Here is a 13,548-nt window from a genome sequence, read left to right as displayed (position 1 = left end):
AACCAAAGCATTTAGAGCAAATCTGACGAAAACAAATTATTCATTAGGTCAAGAACTATCTGCCCTGAAATTTTCAGACCAATCAGGCAACACCTTGTTGGGTTGCTGCCCCTGAATTGGTAATTTTAAGAAAATTTTGCAGCTTTTGGTTATTATCTTGAATATTATTATAGATAGAGATAAACTGTAAACAGCAATAATGTACAGCAAAGTAAGATCTACAAATAAGTCAACACGGCCAAAATTGTCAATTGACCCCTTAAGGAGTTATTGCCCTTTATAGTAAATTTTTTACAATTTTCATAAATTTTGTAAATTTTTGTAAATTTTTACAAAATATTTTCCACTGTAACTACTGGGCCAAGTTCATTACAGATAGAGATAATAGTAAGGAGCAAAAATGTTCAGTAAAGTAAGATCTACAAACACATCACCATCACCAAAACACAATTTTGTCATGAATCCATCTGTGTCCTTTGTTTAATATGCACATAGACCAAGGTGAGCGACACAGGCTCTTTAGAGCCTCTAGTAATGTATAATACCTGTGTCAGCAAAATAACAAGAACAATGTTTTTGAAAAGAACTTTCTAAAAAACAATCCAATAGTACAAGAAACAGATGATGTCTTAGTATTTGATTTGTAAATGTATGATATATAGATGACAAACCTCATTGTTTCTATTACTGTATGCATGTTGATTAATGTTGTTTATATTTGATTAGTTTTATCAGTTTTAACATGTAGTTATATCTGATGATTTATTTTAATAAAGATAAAAATAAAAAGCGCGTCGGGCATAGTGCAAGGCGATTTGGTGCCACGATATCTCAGTAACATGAGTTCGAATCCCGGCGAGGGAAGAACAAAAAATTTGCGAAAGCAAATTTACAGATCTAACATTGATGTTAGGAATCGAAACGGTATTTGGAAGGCCATATAATTTACCTCAATTTAGGATAGACTCTTGAATTTTGAAGAGTCAAAATAGGATGAACGGATCATATAAACCCGAAGGCAAATATAATACAGGCTCAAACGAAAAAATATAAACAAGTCTAAATTGAAAACAACGTTCAAACCTATGATTGCGTTGGATAAAAACCGCAATTTTTATACGTGTGCATGCAAAACAAATTTCTTGTTAGAGGGGTCTAAATTCAGCATTAACAACATTTTCCAAAAGACCAAATAAGTGAAAAAGTATATTTTTACCAAACGCATTTGACTAACAGGTCGAACAACAAATGTTCTTAAACCCTGCTGACTGCAATTGGCGATTGTCAAATAAACGGATCACCGATGTAATAAATGGATCTTAATTTTTAATTTAATACTAAACAGAAAACAATAAACTTGCGGAAAAGATGATATACCGCAAACAAAAGGTGCAAAGGTTTTTGTACACCATATCCGGATTTCGACAAATAGTGTCTCTTCAGTGATGTTAGGAATCGAAACGGTATTTGATTAGCCCACCTATTTACCTCAATTTAGGATAGACTCTTGAATTTTGAGGAGTCAAAATAGGATGAACGGATCATATAAACCCGAAGGCAAATATAATACAAGCCCAAACGAAAAAATATAAACAAGTCTAAATTGAAAACAACGTTCAAACTTATGATTGCGTTGGATAAAAACCGCAATTTTTATACGTGTGCATGCAAAACAAATTTCTTGTTAGAGGGGTATATATATATATATATAGAGAGAGAGAGAGAGAGAGAGAGAGAGATAGAGCCTAGGTGGTCGAGTGGTCTAGCGCGTCGGGCATAGTGCAAGGCGATTTGGTGCCACGATATCTCAGTAGCATGAATTCGAATCCCGGCCAGGGAAGAACAAAAACAGATCTTACATTGTTGGGCTGTTGTTTAGACGAATTATATATATGTATAAATGTCTAAGAATATGACTTTAACACGCTAATTGATACATTAAAAAGTTCTATAGATTTTAAATAGAACTACGCAAAATTTCGCTAGACAAACTAGCTTAATTCAACAGGCGTGTGCATCTATCAATGTGAAATCGGATGCATGACAAACAAATATTTTTGTAGCTTAAACTAAAAAAAGTTGGAGTAAAAGTTTAACATATTTATTGATGTTCTATAAAAAAAAAATTTTTGTAGCTTAAACTACACAAAGTTAATTTGGAGTAAAAGTTTAACATATTAAAATCTAACAGAACTTTTTAATGTATCAATTAGCGTGTTTAAGTTATATTCTTAGACATTTATATAATTTTAACTCAGTAACTGTATCAGTTTATTTTCACAAGCTGATTCACGCCTAAATAGATTGGATGTTGATTGTTGCTATTTTTAGACATTATATATATGTGTGTTGTGTGTGTGAGCTATTGTCATTACTTGGCGTCGGTCGTCGTCGTTAACTTTTTTCAAAGTGGTTTGTGATTCCAGTCATTGCCGCCAATCAACCAATATATGGCCTTAATGTAAAACAAAATTAAAACAAAAGATTAAATTCTAATATCTTGAAACCTAAATTCTAGAATACTAAATGAATGAATTTGCCGATTTTTTGGGGGAACGTATATAGTTTAGATTTTTCGTGTTGCTAAGACTGGTGACAAAAATCTGGGCCATCAATACCTTCATACAGAAATCGTTTATATTTTTTCACAGTATTTACCAATTTTGTATACTGTAACTAAAAAATAAAGTGTATACACTGCAAATCGAATCAATGGAGAATAATACGGAAGTACGTGTCTGAGAGTCCTTGCCATTTTAGTGTTGCTCGATCTTTGAGTTTTGTATGAAGTGTTTTGTGGACTTGTTCGTCTTTTCGTCTTTTTTCGCATTGCCATATGGCGTTGTCAGTTTTTCTTTGGCTTATTATTTTTTAATTTCCCCTTGGTATCTTCCACCATTTTATTTATTGCAACGCAAATGATAATACAAATCAGTAAATTTTGATAAAGAAATGCAATTTATATTTACATGACAGCTTTCATATGATTTTATCATATAAGTGATTGATTCAAAATTATAATAAACTACGTTTTAAGGGAGGTAACTAATTAAGGTAAATATAGTTTTGAAAAAAAGGTACGTCGATATGTCTCACCTCCCCCTATATTATAAGGCGACATTTGAGGAAACACATTTGCAGGAACAATTTTAGAAGTTTTTTTTTGGCAGCATACACGGTGACATTTACTTATTTAGCAAGTCTTTTAAAATACACGATCAAAGCCAACTCCTGTGCAAATGGTAGGAAAATACAATACATGAACTATATTGATTGATTGCTCATGGCGTTGCTTGCTTGACGTCCAGTGGCAAATATTCCATGCATTTTCAAAACGAAAACAAACAACCAATTATTCAAAAGATAAGAACTTCAAGCTAGGTCGACCGGGATGGAGAGCAAGACATTAGAACTGCCACCAAAACATGAGGATATGTTGGAAAGGGGCAGAAATTTTGTCTTGCAACAGCCACATACTGACCCCTCAAAGAGTTGTTGCAAGGTTCCTAAACGTACAGAGAATGTAGAAATCATCTGACATAGCGATTGAACTTGGTTGTGATTTTATACATCCAAACGGAAGTAAGGCTATCACTGGCGGACCGGTATAAAATAAGAAGATGTGTTATGATTGTTCATGAGACAACTCTCCGCCAGAGACCAAATGATATAGAAATTTACAACTATAGGTCACCGTACGGCCTTCAACAATGAGCAAAACCCATATCGCATAGTCATCTTAAAAAGGCCTAGAAATGACAATGTAAAATAATTCAAACGAGAAAACTAACGGCCTGATTTATGTACATAATAATGAACGAAAAACAAAAAAACAAAAAAACAAAAATGATATACAGCAACAAACGACAACCACTGAATTGCAGGCTCCTGACATACAACAATGTGGTGGGGTTAAACTAGTTTGTTGGCGCCAAACCCTCCAACTAACCTTGGACAATGGTGTAACAGTTCAACATAAGGACAAACTTTAAAGATCAGTTGAAAAGGGATTAACTCATCAGATCTATACAAAGCAGAAAACATCTAATAAAAACACATACCTGACGTGGCAGGGTATTTATACATCCCCACAACAACAAAAAAACACTAAGTACAGATCTGAGAGTACTCGCAGTTACTGACAGCAAGTTCAAAGCCAAAAACAACTAGTAAAAAAATCATGCATCTCGGACTAAAATACCAATCAGTACACATCTAGCATTCAATGGATTTAGTGTAGAGGGACGTCATTAACAGTCAGAGAAAAACATGACTTTGTGCAATGCCAAGATACAGGTATCGAAAGATTGTAGAGCCATGCATGGGCATATGTATATAAAATAATATTTATTTTGATTTTAATTTACCGATAACAAAATCAATATGTATACCAATAAAAACAATATTCAATGATATCATCACAGTCTTGAATTGGTAACCTTTTAGAATAAGTTTATTTAAAGGATCGATAAGTTTTCCCGGATCGTATCTAAATTTCCGGGCTCGGTAAAAAAACATCTCCGTAAAAATAAGGATGTCCTATCCCGTTTGAAATAAGTTTTCTACAGTCACTCTACAGCCAAACTTCCAAACCTAATCTTGGTATCTTTAGAAGAATTTAGTAAAGGTTTGCTATACCTCAGACAACCCTGGCGTTCAAGAACTTAGTAAAACTGCACAATTAAATCCAGGAACTACATGTATAACACGTTTTAACATGTAATACAAGTATTGAATTTAGAAATAAATATATACTGCTGACATATTTTTCCCCCTGATGAACATTTCTCTAAGTTTTAAAATTGGTTAAAAAATGCCAACAATACTAGTTTTAAAAATTCCCCAAAGTTGTCCGCAAACTCTCAATGAAATTAGAAAAAACACCCTATTTTTAGCTTCGTTTTCCACCTTAAACAAGCACGGTTGCCTATGTTTTATTTTATGATTTTTCAAATAGTCTCATTAACTTAAGTATCTGCAAATCCCCAAAAATAAAACAATGTAAAAATATTACAACTCCCCCTTAATTTCACATTTAACAGATTACTTTCCATAAAATTCAGGTCAATGTCAGATGAGCCCTAGCATGGCAACATGTACAGCATGAAATCATTCCATACACCAAATATCCCAGCAAACACACAACATTTTAAAAACATTTTTTAAATGTCATATGGACGTCTCTCACAAAATATTTCAATAAGATATCAGTTAAACATAAAAAAAATGTTTATTTTATTGTTTTTGAAATGTTTTATTTCTAACATTTAAGTAAAATGTTTTTACAACATTAACAAAATATTATTTGCTAATATCTTTTATTCATGTTCTCAAACATTGTTCTAAAATATCCCGTAGATATTTTATAATATAAAACAAATAATATTTTCTTCAATTGGTATTTTATATTTTAACAACATTTAGAGTAAATATTTTCCAAATATCCAAAAAACATTCTGCAAAAAAATGTTTTACAGAAAATATAGTTTTGCTATTTGCATAAAATGTTTTATAACGTAAAATTAAAATGTTTTACATAAAACATCTGAAAAATATCAGCTAAATGTTTTCTTTAAAATATTTTGACATACACATTACTTAATAGCCTTACTGATATTTTATTCAACATTTTACGGATATAAAAATAACATTTTATTTAAACTTTATTCAAAACCCCACAAACAACGTTTTGTGGAATTAGCTCGTTTTTTTCAGGATAAGATATAGTACTACATTTCATGACAAGCAAGATACTATGGTTGAAATCCTTAATTGATATCTTGAAGATCCTTGAAGTCACATTTTATTCCTTCTTATATTAAAATTCAAAAGAGTCAACATCAAATTAAGCAATAATGTATAGATAAACAATCACCGTTCTTTTATGTTTATTCATTTCGTTCGTGTATATTTTAGAAATTAAGAAATGAAAACTGTAACTGTACTAAGTTCAATTTTCGTATCGTTTATATGCCTTACGGAAAACCGACCTTTTCCGGAATCGACTTTTGTTTTATCACCGGAATTGATTTTGAAATTTGAATTTCGAAACGAAGACAGGATATCAACAAAGAGAGCCAAGAAAATTGTTTGTTACGCGATATATACTCACTTGGTAAGAATGATTAATCTGTTAAGATGAAACTTGTGCATTCATTGTGTGTGTTCAATCATAATCGGAACCAAATTACATCTGTTTCTGGAGGTGCGGATCAAGGTTTTGAAAAAAGGGGGCCCCTGCCCAAGGCAAGCAAACGTTTGGAGTGATACTTGTAAATAGTCTATACATTTATCTTATAAGTAGCTCCATAAGGGGGTCGGGGCCCCTAAATCCGCCACTGTTCAAGCATCTACGTACACCAATTATGAATTTGTTCATTGATATAAAAATATTATAAGGATATGTGGCTTGTGTGTTTGAATTGATTGCCAATACACCTTATCGCTATTTGTCCGCCATTACTGGCCATGGACATCACAAAAGTTCCCGTAAAATGTTGACGTCATATTAGAAAATATTTGACACCACAATTGAAAGTAATACACCTTATCACTATTTGTCCGCCATTACTGGACATCACACAACTGTCACAAGTTCCCTTAAAATTTTGACATCATCATAAAAAATATCTGATGCCACAATGGAAAAGTGATTGTTGTTTGACATCAAAAGTTCAAGCAGGATAGATTCTCGGGTCAAGCGGGAATAGCGATAAGGTGTATTATTGTATGACGTATGCTGACGTAAAAAGTTCAAGCGGGACAGATTTCCAAATACTGAAATAGCGATAAGGTGTATGAGACAGCTATCCACCAGAATTTAAATGACTTGGATAAAAGAAATTATAAGTCACTGTACGGCTTTCAAAACTGAGAAAACCAATGCCATATAGTCCACTTTGAAGCCTTGACAAACAAATGTTAAATTTTTCTCAACACAATTGAAACAAAACAACTAACTGCATACATTAAATACATACATGTATTATGAAAAAGAAATTTGACAGACTTAAACCAGTCAGGGATATAACTCTATAGGGTTATTACAGAAAAATAACATACATTTGTTACTGTGGACTGAAAAATCAAAGAACTGTGATAACATATGTATGTTACATGTTTCAAAGGGACAATATACATCATTAGTTTAGTTAAAATGTATGCAAGTTCTATTGATATTACTATTGTCTTTATGTATACTTAACTATAGAAAGATATAACAGTTCATAGTTTGACAGTTTTGAATAGTATACCTATGTTATTACAGAAAATATATGCCTGTAATAACTAAAGGGTGTTATCACAGCTTCTCTATATCACTCCAAAGCATTTGCTGAGACATACATCATGCTTAATTACAATGTATTTTAATTTATTGTAAGAAATAATGACCAGAGCATGTAATGAGGTTCTGCCAAGCTTCCCAGTGATTCCCAAGTGTCTCATATAATAAGTTACATTCCTTTAATAACTAAGCCTTGTTATTACAGCTAAGTTTATCCCTTAAAAGCCTTGTCTCATTGATTTACCATGGTTAATCAAAAATGTATTAATTTAATTTAAAAATTAGTTATCAAGGCTATGCATTTAGTTTCTGCGCAAAGTCTCAAGAGTTCCCTAGAGCCCACTATAAATTAAAATATTTTTGATTTATTTTACAAATAACAAACATATGTTATTACAGATTTAGAAAATTTAAGGAATAAAGAGTAGATAACTCATGAAAGTATCTGTAATAACACACGCAAGTTATTTTCTGTAATAACCCTATAGAGTAATATCTCTGACTGTAAACCAACAACAACTATTGCAATAAGCATGACTCAATACCTTGTTTCCGAGGCACACAAACAAGTTACAATAACACTAATATAAGCACCATTTGAATATGGAGATTTTTTTTTCTAGTAAAATCAGTGTATGTATGTATTTGCAAAACAGTAAATTAAATTTCCCTTAACAGCTTAATGAACATTACAAAGACTATGTAAGACTTCAGCACAAGCAAGATAATATAAACTGTTGCTTAAAACTATATTTATTGCTTCATACACACAATGTACATACAATGTATCTTTTATTTTTTAACAGGAGCTAAAAGAAAAGCCACAAAGGACAAGTTCAATATGCAGGTTTACAATTTGGAAGTGGCGCAGGTTCTTTGAAATGTCTACAACCTTTCAGGAGAATTTTTTTTTGAAGTAAGATTTTCATACAGAATTACTGTTATTCCATATTTAATTCAAATATTTAGCATAAACAATGCATTACATTCAAGATTAAGGGCATACAATACAGAAAAGATATCTGGATATTTGAATAAATTATATTTTTTGTGACAAAATAGAAACAAGTTGTTTATTTAAATCAATCTTTTAGTCCAACAGTGTGCTTTCATAAACATATTTGCTTTCCTTTGAAGTATTTCAAATACATACATGTATAAACAACTCATTTAATGACATCTGTGTGTTTCTCGGAAGTTAAGTTATATTATTATCATCATTGCAAAAACAATGCGTAACACTTCGATAAGTTATTATGTGCCTATAGTATACTTCTAGGACTGTATCATATGCCCTTAGATACAAATGACAAGTTATAAACTATGTCACTCTACAGAGTTTAACACTTAAAAAGGACAATAAGATGTTTAATGACATTATGTAGCAGGGCTTTTAAAGGCCCTTACATGATACAATGCATTTAATGAAAACTAAAAGAAACAAGAAAAACAACAGCCTGATTTATACAAAACAATAAAAGAAAAAAAAATATGATAGACAACAATCAACGAGTATAATGAAATAAGACTCTGGACTGGACACATATCTAGTCTAAAGTTTTTTATGTGTTTTTTTTTAACTAAATGAAGTTCAGCGTGGCATATTGCTCTCTCTTAACACGGTCAGCCATTTATAGTCCCCTTCCGACAGACTATCATCGTTATTTGTTTCAAAACTTTAAAGGGGAGGGGATGTATATCCTTCAGGCAACTTGAATCGTTCTATAATAAAGGAATGTGCAAGAAGTTCATATATGAATGTAAGATTAATTTTTTTTTTTTCAGAAGCATGGCACAGCAAGAAAAAGATATAAGACACTACAAGACATTCCTAGTGATTTTGAATAAGACAATTGATTGACTTTTTCAATGTATTCTTAAATAAATCAAATAGTTGATGTAAAATGGTGTTTTGTTCTCATCTGTTCAGCCAATTATCAATGATTATTGACTTAAGATGTAACCCTATTAGAAGTGTAGCGTTTTAGTTTAGAAAGAGAAGTTGTATTGAAAAATCTGAATTTGGGACACAAGTTTTAGTCAATGTAACTTGAACTTAAAAATGTGTATAATATTTGCATAATGTCCAATGGCATATATGTCATGCATGTTCAGGTTGACATATGCATGATGTGTATAAGATAGGTAATAAAAGTTGAGAGTGAAAAACTAAACATTATACCATTGTGGTTGGAATGTGGGTTTTCTTGCACTGTCTGTCATCTGTCCACCTATATTTGTCGGATTTTGTCCAACAAATATTTTCATCAAGTGCTGTTTTTCACAAAACTGCTGATAAAGATGAGTTCATATTTAATGAGCTGCTTGATAGTGATGAACTGTGATGTGTGAACATTTTTGTATCTGGCACCTGTTTCCTGTTTGCTTATACTTTGTATTTCAAAATTTTGAATGTTCTCAAATTTTTCATTACTTTAATTAGTAATGCTGATGAACAGAATGACTTCATATTTGGTAAGTGGCTTGACCATGATGAGTTGTGTCTGCCATTTTGGATGTGTCAAAATTTGTAGATACTTCTTGTTTTTAGAGACTTTGAATTGTGAATTTCATATGCTTAGCAAAACAACTGATTTATTCTTGTTTGTATACATGTATAGAATTAATCACTGTGTATAAATTAATTTAACTAATGATTTGTTATTTAAAAAAGCAGGAAACTCAATTAAAAGTACAGACATTTTTTTATTGATATGATCTAGATATCAACCAAAAACATCTTCTTAACAGTCTCACTTGCAAGAAAACATCCAAAAAACATTTTTATAACATTATTTGATGTTCATGATATTTTTCAAACGTTCAGAAAATATTTCTAGAAAATATTTTTTAAAAGATTATCAAAATGTTTTATACGCCATTGTTTTTCACATTATCATGATATTTCTTTACAACATTTTAATTATATTATGCAAATATTTTAGAAAATATATTAGAAAACGTTTTAGCGATATATATTCTACCATACATTTAATGTTTTTCTCACGTTTTTTTGTGATATTTTCATGACATTAGACACAACATTTTAAAAACATTTTAAAGATGTTTTTGTGTTTGCTGGGATAGTTGATCTATTGCTTATAGTAACTATAAACAGACACCTTGATTCATGAAAACTTACAATTGATCAATGAATAAAGGCAACAGTAGTATACCGGTGTTCAAAGGTCATAAATCGATTGAGAGAAAACAAATCCGGTTTACAAACTAAAACCGAGGGAAACACATCAATTATAAGAGGAAAACAAACGAACAACAGGAACACTGAAGTGAACAAAAAAGTAACAAACCCGCTAACATATATAGAAACGAACTATTTGAAAACAACTGTCATATTCAATGAACCATGAAAATGAGGTTACAGTCAGATGAAACATGCAAGACAGACAAATACACAATTGCCTGAATCATTCCATTCAAATATAGTCGCCCTATCAAAAAAAGTATCTGGGCAATAGAAAGAAAACACAAAAACTTAATATTGTCCAATGAACCATGAAAATGAGGTCATGGTCAGATGAAAATTGCCAGTCGAACATGTGCATCTTACTATTTTTCCATACACCAAATATGGTTGATCTATTGCTTATAGTATTTGAGATATGGACTAGACCATGAGAACTATAAACATTGATAATTGATCCGTGAAATAAGGTTGAGGTCAGGTGAACCCTGTCTGAAGGACACGAAAAGTTTAAAAGGATTCAATATACAAAATATAGTTATCCTACTCGGAGAATTTCATATAACAAAACAATACATTATTTTCAAGCAGTCGCTGAACCATGAAAATGAGGTCGAGACAATAAACATATGACAGACGGAAACTTCGTAACATATAACATGTATAAGGCATCTGCATACAATTCAGTGGTTGTCGTTTGATGATGTGGTTCATAGGTGTTTCTCGTTTCTTTATATAGATTAGACCGTTGGTTTTCCTGTTTGAATGGTTTTACACTAGTCATTTTTGGGGCCCTTTATAGCTTGCTGTTCGGTGTGAGCCAAGGCTCCGTATTGAAGGCCTTACTTTGACCTATAATGGTTTACTTTTACAATTTGTGACTTGGATGGAGAGTTGTCTCATTGGCACTCATACCACATCTTCTTATATCTATATAAGGTATGCAGCATCCAGGTCTTTATATTCCGAAATTTGAATGAATAGATGCAGAGAACCGCTGAAACATGAGGTTCGGCCTCAGCGTTTATGTAGATGAAAGTTTTCCAAACGTATAACAAAGTATGTAGTCATTAAAAAAAATCCAGCATTTTGATATGATGTCAGTTTCAGAGACAACTTCTTGTTTGATTCAGGGTGTTTCTTAGTGTTGATTCTTTGTGTATTTCTTTTTAAATGTTGTGATTTGTAATAGGTACAAACTGGGAACAGTATATCTAACTGTCAATATATATGTTCCTGGTACAAATATCGAAGATTAAGTCGGTATCATACCTTTGTGTTTTACATTTGTTTGTTGCACCGTCAAGTTTCCTACAATTTTATTGTTATCCTGAGATACCGTGTTATAATAGTCTCAGTGTTACCTAACAATAGCTATTACAATAGATATAAGAAGATGTGGTATGAGTGCCAATGAGACAACTCTCCATCCAAGTCAAAATCTATAAAAGTAAACCATTATAGGTCAAAGTACGGTCTTCAACACGGAGCCTTGGCTCACACCGAACAGCAAGCTATAAAGGGCCCCAAAAATTACTAGTGTAAAACCATTCAAACGGGAAAACCAATTGGTCTAATCTATATAAAAAACGAGAAACGAGAAACACTTATGAACCACATCAACAAACGACAACTACTGAACATCAGATTCCTGACTTATCCTGACTTAGGACAGGTGCAAACAATTGCAGCGGGTTTAAACGTTTTAATGGTACCAAACCTTCGCCCTTTTTCCTGAAACAATATTGTAACATCACAACATAGAAAGACACACTATAAAATATCAACTGAAATACCACATTTAAATATTTGAAGAAAGTTATAATAATGGTATTATATATAAGTCTTTAATATTGACGAAACGGTACTGAATGATTCATGTTAATTTATCCCGATAATTCATGTTCGTATAGAAATAGAAATTTCGAGTTTAATTTATATTTTACCAATCATGGACTCTCGAGGGCTTTAAATTTCATACAATGATAACAATGAAATATGTATATTCCAAGCAAGGGCTCTCATCTTTAGAGCAAACAATAGCAGTTAAAATATTCAAAACAGGATTCAAAATTTAATTGTTAAAGGTATCAATAATTATTAACAAAAAAGGGGGGAGGATACTAAAGGGGCAATAAAAACTGAATGACAAAATATCAACACTTAAGAAGAAAGACTAAAAACTAAAGACTGAGCAACAGCCTACCAAAAAATTGGGGCGATCTCAGGTGCTCCGGAAGCCGGTATGATTCTTCTCGCCTATGACATCTGGTATCGGGTCCGTTCGCGCCCAATACACGTTCGCACCCTACACGTTCGCACCCCACACGTTCGCCCCCTAGGTCCGTTCGCACCCTACACGTTCGCACCCTTTTTTTTTTTATTAAAAACCTGATAAATTTTTAGATGTTTTGTAGATTTTTATATCAAAATATTTTTATTTTCATAAATAAAAATTCGGGAATTTTTAAATGAAATATTGTTTTAAATTGATTTGATGATTAATTATTAAATGTTAATTATGTATGATTACTGTTAATTGGTATTTATACACAGCCTAATTTGGTGTTATTGTTGAGTGTTTAAAAATCATGATTGTTGTCATGGTTGTTTTAACTTGCTGTGATGTAAATACTGCATGTATTTAGCTTGGTATGAGTAAAACTTTGAAGATTTTAAATAAAAAAACATGAAAGATAATTGTTTTTAACAGCTTGGCTCCTTTGATCCCATGTGTGTCAGAATCCCACTTCATTCATAAACAATGAAAAAAAATATTTATAGCAATACACTATCCAAAACATGATTACGAATTATTCAACACATATAAAAAACGTTTTCATAATCCCAATTCCTTTTGAAACAATAAAAAAGAAATATTTAAAGCAATACACTAACCAAAACATGATTAAGATTTTATCAACACATGCAAAAAACGTTGTCAGAATCTCACTTTATTTAGAAACAATGAAAACAAATATTTATAACAATACACTAACCAAAACATGATTAAAAATTATTCAACACAAAAATAAAATACTGGTCGTCAGAAACTCAC

The 13,548-nt window shown here is 31.7% G+C and overlaps 1 long non-coding RNA gene across 1 annotated transcript; it reads left to right on the top strand.

Moving 5' to 3' along the window:
- Positions 1-5,902: 5,902 nt before the first annotated feature.
- On the top strand, positions 5,903-10,353 carry LOC127730766 (uncharacterized). The gene is made up of 3 exons (XR_007995294.1): positions 5,903-6,115; positions 8,092-8,201; positions 9,071-10,353. It is a non-coding gene; the product is annotated as an uncharacterized LOC127730766 (long non-coding RNA).
- Positions 10,354-13,548: the final 3,195 nt, after the last annotated feature.

This window comes from Mytilus californianus, unplaced genomic scaffold (genome assembly GCF_021869535.1).
Source record: "Mytilus californianus isolate M0D057914Y unplaced genomic scaffold, xbMytCali1.0.p SCAF_2, whole genome shotgun sequence".
Taxonomy (NCBI): Eukaryota; Metazoa; Mollusca; class Bivalvia; order Mytilida; family Mytilidae; genus Mytilus; species Mytilus californianus.
Note: the sequence above shows the minus strand (reverse complement) of the source record. Positions and strands in the feature narration are given on the sequence as shown.